This window comes from Pseudophryne corroboree, chromosome 7 (assembly GCF_028390025.1).
Source record: "Pseudophryne corroboree isolate aPseCor3 chromosome 7, aPseCor3.hap2, whole genome shotgun sequence".
NCBI lineage: Eukaryota > Metazoa > Chordata > Amphibia > Anura > Myobatrachidae > Pseudophryne > Pseudophryne corroboree.
The window spans coordinates 20,376,559-20,393,286 of record NC_086450.1 but is presented as its reverse complement, the minus strand read 5'-3'; the positions used below and the strand labels follow the sequence as shown (position 1 = coordinate 20,393,286).

The following is a 16,728-nucleotide window of genomic DNA, read 5'->3' as shown; positions in this document are numbered from 1 at the left end:
CCATTTATCACCTTCCCTTACTGTCACACCACCGACTGCCTTCCCTTACTGCCACACCACCGACCGCCTTCCCTTACTGCCACACCATTTATCACCTTCCCTTACTGTCACACCACTGACTGCCTTCCCTTACTGCCACACCACCGACCGCCTTCCCTTACTATCACACCACCGGCCGCCTTCCCTTACTGCCACACCATTTATCACCTTCTCTTACTGTCACACCACCGACCGCCTTCCCTTACTGCCACACCATTTATCACCTTCCCTTACTATCACACCACCGACCTTACTGCCACACCATTTATCGCCTTCCCTTACTGCCACACCACCGACCTCCTTCCCTTACTGTCACACCACCGACCGCCTTCCCTTACTCTCACACCACCGACCGCCTTCCCTTACTCTTACACCACCGACCGCCTTTCCTTACTGCTATACCACCGACCGCCATCCCTTACTGTCACACCACCGACCGCCTTCCCTTACTGTCACACCACCGACCGTCTTCCCTTACTGTCACACCGCCGACCGCCTTGCCTAACTGTCACACCACCGGCCGCCTTGCCTAACTGTCACACCACCGGCCGCCTTCCCTTACTGTCACACCGCCGACCGCCTTCCCTTACCCGCCGACTGCCTTCCCTTACTGTCACATCGCCGACCGCCTTCCTTTACTGTCACACCGCCGACCGCCTTCCCTTACTGTCACACCGCCGACCGCCCTTCCCTTAAGGTGGGTACACACTGGAAGATATATCTGCAGATCAACTGATCTGCAGATATATCTATGGACGGATCGGGCAGTGTGTTGAGCATATACACTGTCCGATCCGTCGGGGACTGACGTAATGAACTGGGCGCTGTCAATCACCGCTGGCCGCCGCAGCATGTGTACGGGCGACACACAGCGACACGCCAATATATCCGGAGATATATTGGCCGTCGGATGTGCTGCAGGGCCAACACGATACGTCTGTGAACAACGGAGTACACAGACGTATCGGCCGTACACACTGGCCGACGGACCCGCGATATAACGGCCGTTCACGAGAACGGCCGATATATCGGCCAGTGTGTACGGGCCTTTACTGTCACACCACCAACCACTTTCCCTTACTGTCACACAGCGACCAACTCTCCTTTATGCCACACTACGACTTCCTTTACTTACTGTCACACAACCAACCGCCTTCCCTTACTACCACACCGCCGACCGCCTTCCCTTACTGTCACACCACCATCTTCCCTTACTGCCACACCATTTATCATCTTCCCTTACTGTCACACCGCCGACCGCCTTCCCTTACTGTCACACCACCGACCACCTTCCCTTACTGTCACACCGCCGACCGCCTTCCCTTACTGTCACACCACCGACCGCCTTCCCTTACTGTCACACCACCAACCATCTTCCCTTACTGCCACACCATTTATCACCTTCCCTTACTGTCCACACCACCGACCGCCTTCCCTTACTGTCACACCACCGACCGCCTTCCCTTACTGTCACACCGCCGACCGCCTTCCCTTACTGTCACACCGCCGACCGCCTTCCCTTACTGTCACACCAGCGACCGCCTTCCCTTACTGTCACACCAGCGACCGCCTTCCCTTACTGGCACACCAGCGACCGCCTTCCCTTACTGGCACACCACCGACCGCCTTCCCTTACGGTCACACCGCCGAACTCCTTCCCTTACTGTCACACCGCCGACCTCCTTCCCTTACTGTCACACCGCCGTCCACCTTCCCTTACTGCCACACCACCGCCCTCCTTCCCTTACTGCCACACCACCGCCCTCCTTCCCTTACTGCCACACCACCGCCCTCCTTCCCTTACTGCCACACCACCGCCCTCCTTCCCTTACTGCCACACCACCGACCTCCTTCCCTTACTGCCACACCACCGACCTCCTTCCCTTACTGCCACACCACCGACCTCCTTCCCTTACTGCCACACCACCGACCTCCTTCCCTTACTGCCACACCACCGACCGCCTTCCCTTACTGTGACACCACCGACCGCCTTCCCTTACTGTCACACCACCGACCGCCTTCCCTTACTGTCACACCACCAACCACTTTCCCTTACTGTCACACAGCGACCACCTCTCCTTTATGCCACACTACGACTTCCTTTTCTTACTGTCACACAACCAACCGCCTTCCTTTACTGTCACACCACCGACCGCCTTCCCTTACTGCCACACCATTTATCACCTTCCCTTACTGTCACACCACCGACCGCCTTACTGCCACACCACCGATCACCTTCCCTTACTGTCACAAAGCGACCACCTTCCCTTACTGTCACACCACCGACCGCCTTCCCTTACTGTCACACCGCCGACCGCCTTCCCTTACTGTCACAAAGCGATCACCTTCCTTTACTGTCACACCACAGACCACCTTCCCTTACTGCGACACCACCGACCACCTTCCCTTACTGTGACACCACAGACCACCTTCCCTTACTGTGACACCACCGACCTCCTTCCCTTACTCTCACACCACCGACCGCCTTCCCTTACTGTCACACCGCCGACTGCCTTCCCTTACTGTCACACTGCCGACCGCCTTCCCTTACTGCCACACCACCGATCACCTTCCCTTACTGTCACAAAGCGACCACCTTCCTTAACTGTGACACCACTGACCGCCTTCCCTTACTGTCACACCACCGACCGCCTTCCCTTACTGTCACACCACCGACCGCCTTCCCTTACTGTCACACCACCAACCGCCTTCCCTTACTGTCACACCACCAACCGCCTTCCCTTACTGTCACACCACCGACCGCCTTCCCTTACTGTCACACCACCAACCACTTTCCCTTACTGTCACACAGCGACCACCTCTCCTTTATGCCACACTACGACTTCCTTTCCTTACTGTCACACAACCAACCGCCTTCCTTTACTGTCACACCACCGACCGCCTTCCCTTACTGCCACACCATTTATCACCTTCCCTTACTGTCACACCACCGACCGCCTTACTGCCACACCACCGATCACCTTCCCTTACTGTCACAAAGCGACCACCTTCCCTTACTGTCACACCACCGACCGCCTTCCCTTACTGTCACACCGCCGACCGCCTTCCCTTACTGTCACAAAGCGATCACCTTCCTTTACTGTCACACCACAGACCACCTTCCCTTACTGCGACACCACCGACCACCTTCCCTTACTCTCACACCACCGACCGCCTTCTCTTACTGTCACACCGCCGACTGCCTTCCCTTACTGTCACACTGCCGACCGCCTTCCCTTACTGCCACACCACCAATCACCTTCCCTTACTGTCACAAAGCGACCACCTTCCTTAACTGTGACACCACTGACCGCCTTCCCTTACTGTCACACCACCGACCGCCTTCCCTTACTGTCACACCACCGACCGCCTTCCCTTACTGTCACACCACCAACCGCCTTCCCTTACTGTCACAACACCGACCACCTTCCCTTACTGCCACACCATTGACCGCCTTCCCTTACTGTCACACCACCGACCGCCTTCCCTTACTGTCACACCACCGACCGCCTTCCCTTACTGTCACACCACAGACCGCCTTCCCTTACTGTCACACCACAGACCGCCTTCCCTTACTGTCACACCACCGACCACCTTTCCTTACTGCCACACCACCGACCACCTTTCCTTACTGCCACACCACCGACCGCCTTCCCTTACTGTCACACCACCGACCGCCTTCCCTTACTGTCACACTGCCGACCGCCTTCCCTTACTGTCACACCGCCGACCACCTTCCCTTACTGTCACACTGCCGACCACCTTCCCTTACTGCCACACCACCGACCACCTTTCCTTACTGTCACACCACCGACTGCCTTCACTTACTGTCACAAAGCGACCGCCTTCCCTTACTGTCACACTGCCGACTACCTTCCCTTACTGCCACAAAGCGACCACCTTCCTTTACTGTGACACCACACCCGTTATGTATTTACTACTGACAGAAAAATGAGTCATCAGAGTTTCTCTCCCCTGTGAGCAGAATTTATAATTGGATCCATTAAATGCCAGCTCAGCACAGCTGCTACTCCTGACCCTCTGCTAATTACTAATTATGCCTCAGAACACAGTTACACACCGAGAGGCAGGATATACAGTAGTGAAGGGAGGGAGATAAAAAAAACTGAATGAAAATTTTCTCAAAAGGGGGTCTGCGTACTCAGGGGTCTACGTACTGAGCCACGGAGAGAGACAAAGTAGCAGCCAACCAGCTCCTAACGGTCATTTTTCTAACACAGCCTGTGACATGGCAGGTCTCTTGCAGTGGCAATGTGGCAAATGCTGATTTAAATATAGTTACTTTTGATGTCACACAATTGGTACGGCTGTAATACCGATAGTCTTTGTGTAACGTGCGCCGTGTGTTTTTAGGGATTTCTGCACATATGCACCTACAAAACTTTGCTCAATTCCACGAGTGCTGGCACTGGGCGGGAACAGGCCCTTAGCGGCATAAACTAGGTTTCATTTTGGGTCTGCTGTTATAACGTTCTGCATTCAATTGCGGGTAAGAGACTTCACAAGACAGACTGTACTGTATTCAGGTGTTCAGAAATCATTTACCAGCATTATCCCAAATAAGAACATCATTATCCTCAGATACATAATATACAACAGGAATTGTGGTTAGAAACAAATAATTCTGTCTATGCCACTTGAAGCCCAATCTGCAGACAGACGGCTACAGCGAGAGATGACTTCTGCTCGTCTTCCCAGACGCTATATATATGGATATAAAATCCCTTGTGGCTCAGCTGCGGAATAGCCTGCCGCTGCCCTGATTGGTAGGACGCCCAGTGCCACTGCACAGGTTGCCACCCGCCAGCCCTGCTGCGAACCTCCAGAGCGCTCAGTATAAGCCAGTCTGAGATTTACATATGGGCAGCAGATGTAACCTTGGGGATGAGAAGATAATTCAGGGTCAGATAAATATGCTATGTAGTATAATAGGGTGAGAAATTCATCCCAGACAATATTCAGCAACAGCGACGGCTGCAGATAATAAGGACATACTGTAGGTGACAGCTTTGCATTGGCGCAGAAATCAGCAACGCTGCAAAGCGGAAATTGGGAAGATTTAGTGACAGTGTGGGAGACACAGTACGGGAAACATAGGCGACACTTGTGGGCGTGAATGATTAATGAACGGTCACATTATTGACAGTAAGTTTACTGAATTCCAGGAATAACATCAGATAAGTTTATATAAATACGGACAAGAGGAAAAACAAAGTAAATTTACAACATTAAGCTCCAAATATATATAAGGGGTGTAGCATGTTATGCCGGCGGCCGGGAACCAGGCACCCAGCTTTCCGTCGCCGGGATACCGACCGCAGGCAGCTGGGCGAGCGCAAATGAGCCCATTGCGGGTTCGCTGCGATCGCCGCGCCGCGGCCACGGTGGCGCGCTACCACGCTATTTATTCTCCCTCCAGGGGGGTCGTGTACTCCCAAGAGGGAGAATAGTTGGCGGTATGCCGGGTGTCAGGATTCCGGCGCCGGTATACTGAGCGCAGGGATTCCAAAAGCCAGCATACTGAATACCACCCATAGCGTTCACACTAGGCTTTTTTAGCAGGGCGCCGCGCCCTGCCCGATTTTTTAAGGGCAAAATCCGCCCTGCCCTTTCTGCGGCGCCCTGCTAGAACAGCCGCCCGCTTCCTGCCCTCCCAGCGTGTAAAGATGCCGTGCGCATGCGCGCGGCATCCATTCACGCTGTGAGAGAGCTTGTGGGAAGCCCAGCACCGCACGCCTCCAACAGTGACGCCGCCAGCCACGCACGCCCCGTTTTATCGTCTGTGAGCTGAACCGCCCACTTTTATTACGTTAAATGACCACGCCCCCTATTTTGTGTGGCCACGCCCCGTTTCCGGTGCGCACGCTTGTGCCCCTCACAGTCCGGCGCCCTGCCCTGCCCAAATGCTAGAGTGAACACTACATATATAAGATCTGTGTAAACTTATGCTGGTCATACACTAATATAATTATCTGGCAGATCCGGCTGGTTGGAATGAATATCTGGTAATGGATGAGAGGAGACGACAATCGAACATTTGCTCCCAAACACTGGAAAATGGACAAAATCTGTTGTTCATACAAATTGGTTGAATCCGTGTTTTAACCAAATTTGTCAGAACGACAGGTTTTGTCCATTTTCCAGCGCTTGGGACCAAATGTTCGATTGTCTTCTCCTCTCATCCACTACCAGATTTTCTTTCCAGCCAGCCAGACCTGGCAGATTATCTGTCAGATAATTATATAGTGTTAAGCTGGGTTCACACTGGCAGATTTTTTTTGGTCGGCCGACAATCGGACGATTTTGCAGCAAATTGTAGGCAAAAATATCTGAGCTACACACTGAAAGAATTTTTTTCAGTTACCAATTTTCTGCCACATCACGTGCATTTGCATATGTCCGCCCACAAGGAGGATGATGTAGTGACAGGAAAACATAGGAAATTTGGGCGCACACACACTGCTCAATATCTGGAGATTGCGGCCAATATTTTTGGTCTAGGCCGATTGATCGGAAAATCGATCGTTCGGGTGTGTGTGCGAGATTTTCCCGAATTATCGTCGAAACGCCATCACGATCGTTCGTACACACCATACAATAAATCAGGCCGATGTTCCAATTATTGGCAAATGGGGCCAATAATTGTACAGTGTGTACCCAGCATAAGACTCATGTCTGGAAGTAAAGCAAAAAAGAAAGCAAGTAACTTTGTATCTGGAACAAACCATGTCGCCATGAAAGTCCTGGAACAGAACCCAGCGGCCAACAGCGCTCTTGCGGAGTTACCTGGAGCATCCTTAGGACACGCACATACACACGTCATACACATACATCACGTCCCAGAAGGCTCCGCCCCCTTTATGTCGGGGCAGTTCCAGATGCCTCCATGCAGCCCCATCATCACATCCCACAGCGCAGTTTGCCTCCTCCGGCCCCACCTCCTCCCACTGTCCGTAAAATGTAAAAAAATAAAAAAAATTATAAAAAAATTTTAAAAAAAATTAAAACAATCACCCAGCACCTGGAAAGCTCCATCCAGCCAGGACAGTGACGCTGGGGAGCCTGCTACGTGCCGCCAGCAAATATCACTGGTAAAATCTAAATGCTAACAATTGTGAAGTAACGGAAACATAGGGGTCAATTCTATTCGGCAACTTAAGAATAGCGCCGGGAATTAGCTCCCGACGCTATTCAATTCAGCTGCTAGTGACCCGCAATTGTCGGGAATTCTTCTCTCATCCCCGTGGGATGAGAGAAGAAACCCGACGAAAGTGCTGCCTCGCGGCCGGCGCGAGGCTGATTCTGTCGGGAATCAGCCTCACGCCGGGGAGTTAAGTCGGAGAATGCCCGTTCTCCCGACAATTCAACCTGTTTAGTCGGCGAGAACGGGACATCGCCGACTTAACTGGAGCTGAATTGAATAGCGTCGGGAGCTAATTCCCGGCGCTATTCTTAAGTTGCCGAACAGAATTGACCCCATAGTGAGAGAAATAAAACCGGCCATTGATAACGCACCTTCTTTCTTTCACCTGCAGATTTGGAAAGACGATGATATCCAGGGCGCCATACTGTAGCATTTGGTCAATGAATCAGGATTTTGGGGAACATTTACTAAGCAGTGATAAGAGTGGAGAAGTGAGCCAGTGGAGAAATTTCCCCAACAACCAATCAGCAGCTCTGTATCATTTTATAGTATGCAAATTATAGATGTTACTTCAGTGCTGATTGGTTGCCATGGGCAACTTCTCCACTGGCTCACTTCTCCGCTCTTATCACTGCTTAGTAAATGTCCCCCTAAGCCATTTCAGATTGAGTCTATTAACCCTAAAGGCATAACTTCCATGTACAGGGGTGACTCTTTGATGCCAGACAGGTGCAGCTCATCAGGGTGTCCCAGGTGCACTCATCAGCTGCAGAACACAGACAGCAGCACAAGCTGAAAAGAGCACCACCACTAGGTGAACGGTGGTACTGCAGCCAGAACAGATTGTGGGGGTCATTCAGACCTTAACACTCGCTAGCTGGTTTTTGCAGTCCTGCGTTCGCATATTCGCCGCCTACCGGTATGAAAAAAAAACTTTGTGCGGTTTTCCGAGTTGCCCAGGATTTACTCAGCCGCTGCGATCACTTCAGCCTGTCCGGGACCGTAATTGACGTCAGACACCGCCCTGCAAACGCTTGGACACGCCTGCATTTTTCCAACCACTCCCAGAAAACGCTCAGTTGCCACCCACAAACGCCCTCTTCCTGTCAATCTCCTTGTGATCGCCCGTGCGACTGGATTCTTCGTAAAACCCATCGCACAGCAACGATCCGCTTTGTACCCGTGCGACGCACCTGCGCATTGCGGTGCATACGGATGCGCAGATCTGACGCTAGCGAGCGATCAGGTCTGAACTTTACAGTAGCTGTGCGCAGTGGTGCTCCTACAGAACATGATAACATGCACATGGTGAAGCATGACCTGCTGCTTCCACCGGCCCCCAGGGCAGACCGGATCAGGAAATCCACCATAAGGGCCTATTCACACTGACTCACCACCAGTGCGTTCCGTCGTGTTGTGGCTCTTGGCAAAGTGTGTGAAAAATGTATTACAACAACCAAGAAACGTCCTGTGGTAAACACAATCTGATGGAAGGAGATGTTGAGATAGAACATTTCTCTAATTCATCCCTCAAGGAGATGGACCCAGCATCAGAAGGGGTCAGGAGGCCCATAATCCTTATAGAAGGCCCTGCTTGGAGGGTCAGTGACTGAATGTTCTATTAGTCATGGTGTAAACAGAATTCCCGCATTTGGATTTCTAAGTAGTCGTTACATTCTAGGTGGCGGGATTTAGAGGAGAGGACAGGGCACCTGTACAGTTCCCAGTCCAGGAGCGGAGAGATGTCTCCATTTCAGGACACTGCCACCCCCTGTTCTCCATCAGGGCTGGGCAAAGTCGCAAGGCCATATATTATATTTCTGGCCCAGGAGCAGTCTTTCACCTAGATACAGCTGAGTCTCCATCGCGGGGGAATTTGTCTGGCTAGATGGACACCGCCGCCGGTGGAATGTAATGCCGTAAGGAACGCCATGCTCCGAGGCCTCCACTGGGAGAGCAGCAACCACAGGCCAGAGAGAACACCAGCCATGCCACCATACAGATAGTGGTTCTAGGCAGGGTCACAGAGGCAACAAAATATTCCAAGGTCAGCAGTGGTGGGGAGCCTGATTCTCAGGGACCAGCCACAGAAGACAGGGTTGTGTAGAGGCCAAGGGAGACCTGATGTACAGGAATGAGCCAGCTCGGGGGAGAGAGTCGGTATCACTGCTATCAGGACATCATTATATTTTATAGTCAATAAAAAAGGTATTCATATGTAAAAAAAAAATAATAATGACCGAGGCGGCACCTTCTGCGTGTGGCACGGACCCATCCCGTAGCAGTGTCAGGGAATAATACAAGAAGACGTGACTCTCATACAGAACGGATATTGCACCAACCCATAAACAAGATGCCAGGTCCTCAATTTGTGTCTGGTCACCCCAACACCTACGGGCACCAAAGGATTTTGCACAAAAATTCCCCGCACCCGGCATATCTTCCATGAGAATTATTTGCAAACATTAAATTATGTATCTTTGCTGCTCGCCCTATGGTGGTCATTCCGAGTTGTTAGCTCGCTAGCAGTTTTTAGCAGCCGTGCAAACGCTATGCCGCCTCCCACTGGGAGTGTATTTTATCTTAGCAGAAGTGCGAACGAAAGGATCGCAGAGCGGCAGCAAAGGTTTTTGTGCAGTTTTAGAGAAGCTCAAAACCTACTCAGGGCTTGCGATGACTTCAGACTGTTCAGTTCCTGTTTTGACGTCACGAACACGCCCCACGTTCGCCCAGCCACCCCTGCGTTTTTCTTGGCACGCCTGCATTTTTGCAAACCCTCCCTGAAAACGGTCAGTTGACACACAGAAACGCCCACTTCATATCAATCACTCTGCGGCCAGCAGTGCGACTGAAAAGCTTTGCTAGACCTTGTGTGAAACTACATCGTTCGTGGCAATTGTACGACGTGCGTGCGCAGTGCGCCGCATGCGCAGAAGTGCAGTTTTTTGCCTCATCGCTGCACAGTGAAAGAATGCAGCTAGCGATCAACTCGGAATGACCTCCAATAACTTCCACAGAACGTATGTGCAGTATATAGAGATATATATACATATATATATATATATATATATATATATATATATATATATATATATATATATATATATATATATATATATATATATATGGTAGACCTAAACTCATGAGTTCCTCTTGTGGCTGACTTCGTTGTGCGTGTTACTACAATTGTCTGATAGTCCCTACGTCAGCAATCTTGGAACGCATGTCCTTGCGTTTTTATTTACCATATCGCACAGATTTTCCGTTACATGATCCATAAAGCATGAACACATTTCCTCCGCAATGCTGCCAAAATTATACCACACCTAGGGGGGTAATTCAGACCTGAGCGCTGCTATGCGTTTTCGTACATCGGGCGATCAGATCTGAACTGCGCATGCACCGGTGCGTCGGACGACTGCACCAGGCATCGATGCTTAGTGATGGGATGGTGCGAAAAAAGCGAACGCACAGGCGATCACAAGGTGATTGATAGGAAGAGGGCGTTTGTGGGTGGCAACTGACCATTTTACAGGGGTGTCCGGAAAAACGCAGGTGGGCTCAGGCGTTTGGAGGGAGGGTGTCTGACGTCCGCTCCGGCCCCAATCATCGCAGCGACTAAGTAAAGGGCCCCATACACTTATACGATATGACGGTCCGTCATGTCGTATAAAATTTCCTCCAACCTCCCGGCAGCCTCCCCGTTGGTAGGATAGTATTAGATATATCGTATGCAGGGTTTTTTTTGCATACGATGTATCTTTTACTTTCCCATCCATTTACTGCGGGATCCGACATATAACGAGTGCAGCACTCGTGATATGTTGGATCTAGGGGGATCCGATCCGATGCACATGGGAACGCGCATCGGATCGGGGGAAAAGCACACCGAAAATGCCCGATTTCACCCACTATATCGGGCCGAATGCCCGAATTGGGCTGAAATCGGGCATTATCGGTCTGTAGTGGGCCCTTAAGTCCTGGGCTGAGTAGAGATTGCACAAACTGATGTTTGTGCAGCTTTGCTCCAAATGCGATCGCACCCCTGCACAGCACTTTACCCCTCCCCCTGCAGGCGGTGACTATCTGATCGCAGGGCTGCAAAAAACGCAGCCCAGCGATTAGGTCTGAATTACCCCCCTGGTTCCAGCCCATCTCCAAGACATGGAATTTAATCAGTAACTATTTTACTTATTTAAAACTGTAGCCCACATTGCACAACCTCCACAACCTCTCAAAAGTGAAACCTTGATGCAGCCAAGTATTTAGCTATGTACACAAACACACTGTATCCCAGAAGAAAAACACTTTGGAATATCACAGATTTATTTTCTCGTACTTTCAACAGATAAACCACCAAGAGACATCGCAAAGAACCATCTACCGTTATAAGCACACAGGAGATAGATCAGCTCAAAGAACAAGAAGTGACTGAACATAGAATTCAAGATTCATACACAGGGCACTGTTGTTCGCACATGCAAATGGCCAATGTATTAAATCTGAGCCGTACAGCGCATCACTCCATAATGCGGGAAAAGACGCAGCACAGAATGAGGTTCACAGTCTGAGAATTACAGTGGGTGCTCCTGGGAGGTAACAGAGGGGTGACAAAACTAATGTGTGTATCGCTAAAATCGAAGACGCACAACAGCTGACGCTGGAAGCCATACTCTGATGGAGACACTGCACCTGACCTATGGCGCCGTCTAAAGACGCACAGTCATGAATACACATTTTCTTAAGACGACGCAAGTGGCCGTCTCGCTCCTTTACAAATCAGACGTGGCATTTGTATAAAAACACAGACATGACAGAGGCTGAAGACTCAGCCGCTGCTGCATCTGACTAAATCAAAGCAATAACTTTTCCACGCGTTTCACATGTCTATCAAAGCAATCAAATTTCAACGCGTTTCACATATGTACTTACACAAATAACTCCTCCAGAATATCACACTTAGGCCCAGATTTATCAAGCCTTGGAGAGTGATAAATGGCACCGTGAAAGTACCAACAAACCAGCTCCTAACTGTCAGTTTTCAAACCCAGCTTGTAACATGGCAGCTAGGAGCTGATTGGCTGCTACTTTATCATTCCAAGGCTTGATAAATCTGGGCCTTAGATTGTAAACTCCGTTGCTGCTGAACTAGCCTTGCTGGGAAGTTTAGCAACTTCATATATGTGCTGAGTTAGTCTCATTATAATTACAATGAAAATCATTTTCCATGTATCATCTGCAATTGGGCGCTGCGGATCCCAAGTGGCGCCATATAAATAAAGGATAATAATAATAATAATAATAATAATAATAATAATAATAATAATAATAATGTATTTGCACAATGATGCAATAAAGCAATGTGAACACGACATGACAGCAGAATTCTTCTACTGATTGCGGATGTACCAGAGACCTCCGCACCAAACCACAGTCTTTTCTCATACTACATGTGCATCATTAAATCCCCTGATACAATAATCAATATGTATAAGACATTAACAATAATTCACAACCAAGTTCTATGTTACCAAAATAAGAAACAAAAATGTAAAAAAAAGATTCATCCTACAACATGAGCCATAAAGTAGCAAATATCATCCACAGCAATATACTATTATTTTTAAATGTAACATTTTTGATATATCACATTCATTAGTAAATACTACGCTGTATATGATTTGCATTTCATGTATAAACTATAGGTTGAATATTCCTGAATATACCGGGAAACATATGAGGACAGGAATCCACCCTGATTTATAGCTGGATTTATTCAGTAGACGTGTGTACATGTCAGCCGCTGTACTCGTATATACGTAGGATACAATCTGATTGCCAAATCCAGTAAAACAACATCTCCTGGAGCGTTGGAGTCTCAGCTGATGAGTGACTGGCTGAATGGGAGGATACAGCACACGCGTTACACTGAATGCTGCTGTACTGTGGATTACACGTGTATAATACTGTATAGCTCTACTTATAATATAACCAATTTACTGATTTACCTCCATCAGTGAAGTACTGTACCTCACAGCGTCATAGGATTATTCCCTGACATCCCAGCACTGTCACAGCATTATTCCCCCTGACATCCCAGCACTATCACAGCATTATCCCCCTGACATCCCAGCACTATCACAGCATTATCCCCCTGACATCCCAGCACTATCACAGCATTATTCCCCCTGACATCCCAGCACTATCACAGCATTATCCCCCTGACATCCCAGCACTATCACAGCATTATCCCCCTGACATCCCAGCACTATCACAGCATTATCCCCCTGACATCCCAGCACTATCACAGCATTATCCCCCTGACATCCCAGCACTATCACAGCATTATCCCCCTGACATCCCAGCACTATCACAGCATTATCCCCTGACATCCCAGCACTATCACAGGATTATCCCCCCTGACATCCCAGCGCTATCACAGCATTATCCCCCTCTGACATCCCAGCGCTATCACAGCATTATCCCCCTCTGACATCCCAGCACTATCACAGGATTATCCCCCCTGACATCCCAGCGCTATCACAGCATTATCCCCCCTGACATCCCAGCACTATCACAGCATTATCCCCTCCCTGACATCCCAGCGCTATCACAGCATTATCCCCTCCTGACATCCCAGCGCTATCACAGCATTTACCCCCTGACATCCCAGCACTATCACAGCATTATCCCCTGACATCCCAGCACTATCACAGCATTATCCCCCTCTGACATCCCAGCACTATCACAGCATTATCCCCCTGACATCCCAGCACTATCACAGCATTTACCCCCTGACATCCCAGCACTATCACAGCATTATCCCCTGACATCCCAGCACTATCACAGCATTATCCCCCTCTGACATCCCAGCACTATCACAGCATTATCCCCCTGACATCCCAGCACTATCACCAGTATTATCCCCCTCTGACATCCCAGCACTATCACAGGATTATCCCCCTGACATCCCAGCACTATCACAGGATTATCCCCCTCTGACATCCCAGCACTATCACAGGATTATCCCCCTGACATCCCAGCACTATCACAGGATTATCCCCCTGACATCCCAGCACTATCACAGGATTATCCCCCTGACATCCCAGCACTATCACAGCATTATCCCCCTCTGACATCCCAGCGCTATCACAGGATTATCCCCCTGACATCCCAGCACTATCACAGCATTATCCCCCTCTGACATCCCAGCGCTATCACAGGATTATCCCCCTGACATCCCAGCACTATCACAGGATTATCCCCCCTGACATCCCAGCACTATCACAGCATTATCCCCCTCTGACATCCCAGCACTATCACAGGATTATCCCCCCTGACATCCCAGCACTATCACAGCATTATCCCCCTCTGACATCCCAGCACTATCACAGCATTATCCCCCTCTGACATCCCAGCACTATCACAGGATTATCCCCCTGACATCCCAGCACTATCACAGCATTATCCCCCTCTGACATCCCAGCGCTATCACAGGATTATCCCCCTGACATCCCAGCGCTATCACAGCATTATCCCCCTCTGACATCCCAGCACTATCCCCTGACATCCCAGCACTATCACAGCATTATCGCCTGACATCCCAGCACTATCACAGCATTATCCCCCTCTGACATCCCAGCACTATCACAGCATTTACCCCCTGACATCCCAGCACTATCACAGCATTATCCCCTGACATCCCAGCACTATCACAGCATTATCCCCCTCTGACATCCCAGCACTATCACAGCATTATCCCCCTGACATCCCAGCACTATCACCAGTATTATCCCCCTCTGACATCCCAGCACTATCACAGGATTATCCCCCTGACATCCTAGCACTATCACAGGATTATCCCCCTGACATCCCAGCACTATCACAGGATTATCCCCCTCTGACATCCCAGCATTATCACAGCATTATCCCCTGACATCCCAGCACTATCACAGCATTATCCCCCTCTGACATCCCAGCACTATCACAGCATTTACCCCCTGACATCCCAGCACTATCACAGCATTATCCCCTGACATCCCAGCACTATCACAGCATTATCCCCCTCTGACATCCCAGCACTATCACAGCATTATCCCCCTGACATCCCAGCACTATCACCAGTATTATCCCCCTCTGACATCCCAGCACTATCACAGGATTATCCCCCTGACATCCCAGCACTATCACAGGATTATCCCCCTGACATCCCAGCACTATCACAGCATTATCCCCCTCTGACATCCCAGCACTATCACAGGATTATCCCCCTGACATCCCAGCACTATCACAGCATTATCCCCCTGACATCCCAGCACTATCACAGGATTATCCCCCTGACATCCCAGCACTATCACAGGATTATCCCCCTGACATCCCAGCACTATCACAGCATTATCCCCCTCTGACATCCCAGCACTATCACAGCATTATCCCCCTCTGACATCCCAGCACTATCACAGGATTATCCCCCTGACATCCCAGCACTATCACAGGATTATCCCCCCTGACATCCCAGCACTATCACAGCATTATCCCCCTCTGACATCCCAGCACTATCACAGGATTATCCCCCCTGACATCCCAGCACTATCACAGCATTATCCCCCTCTGACATCCCAGCACTATCACAGGATTATCCCCCTGACATCCCAGCACTATCACAGGATTATCCCCCTCTGACATCCCAGCACTATCACAGGATTATCCCCCTGACATCCCAGCACTATCACAGGATTATCCCCCTGACATCCCAGCACTATCACAGGATTATCCCCCTGACATCCCAGCACTATCACAGCATTATCCCCCTCTGACATCCCAGCGCTATCACAGGATTATCCCCCTGACATCCCAGCACTATCACAGCATTATCCCCCTCTGACATCCCAGCGCTATCACAGGATTATCCCCCTGACATCCCAGCACTATCACAGGATTATCCCCCCTGACATCCCAGCACTATCACAGCATTATCCCCCTCTGACATCCCAGCACTATCACAGGATTATCCCCCCTGACATCCCAGCACTATCACAGCATTATCCCCCTCTGACATCCCAGCACTATCACAGCATTATCCCCCTCTGACATCCCAGCACTATCACAGGATTATCCCCCTGACATCCCAGCACTATCACAGCATTATCCCCCTCTGACATCCCAGCGCTATCACAGGATTATCCCCCTGACATCCCAGCGCTATCACAGCATTATCCCCCTCTGACATCCCAGCACTATCCCCTGACATCCCAGCACTATCACAGCATTATCGCCTGACATCCCAGCACTATCACAGCATTATCCCCCTCTGACATCCCAGCACTATCACAGCATTTACCCCCTGACATCCCAGCACTATCACAGCATTATCCCCTGACATCCCAGCACTATCACAGCATTATCCCCCTCTGACATCCCAGCACTATCACAGCATTATCCCCCTGACATCCCAGCACTATCACCAGTATTATCCCCCTCTGACATCCCAGCACTATCACAGGATTATCCCCCTGACATCCTAG

The 16,728-nt window shown here is 50.2% G+C and overlaps 1 protein-coding gene and 1 long non-coding RNA gene across 7 annotated transcripts in view; one reads left to right on the top strand and one right to left on the bottom strand.

Moving 5' to 3' along the window:
* The window catches only part of LOC134943285 (uncharacterized), a 108,744-nt gene extending 96,311 nt beyond the window's left edge, over nucleotides 1-12,433 (top strand). The window contains exon 3 of the long non-coding RNA XR_010181444.1: nucleotides 11,553-12,433. This is a non-coding gene — a long non-coding RNA (uncharacterized LOC134943285). The remainder of the gene's footprint in view (nucleotides 1-11,552) is intronic.
* The window catches only part of GULP1 (GULP PTB domain containing engulfment adaptor 1), a 498,186-nt gene that overhangs the window by 470,213 nt on the left and 11,245 nt on the right, over nucleotides 1-16,728 (bottom strand). The gene's annotated exons all lie outside the window — the stretch shown is intronic.